We start from the raw sequence: 210 nt of genomic DNA, 5'->3' as shown, positions 1-210 counted from the left end.
AATCCTTTCTAAGTAATACCGTAAGACACTCAATGTATGAAGACGCAATCGAGTCGTTGAGACTGCAGAAAGTAGATTTATATCGCCTGATAAGACCAACCCATCCGCCACTTGTTCATTCGTGTTTCGTCTATCTCTGGCATCAGCATTTTGCTTCTGGACACATCGCCATAGCTTCGCGCACTGAGTACATGACGCTGAATGATTTGA

This window comes from Plasmopara halstedii (assembly GCF_900000015.1).
Source record: "Plasmopara halstedii genome assembly, contig: Scaffold_1343, whole genome shotgun sequence".
NCBI classification, from domain to species: Eukaryota; Oomycota; class Peronosporomycetes; order Peronosporales; family Peronosporaceae; genus Plasmopara; species Plasmopara halstedii.
Note: the sequence above shows the minus strand (reverse complement) of the source record.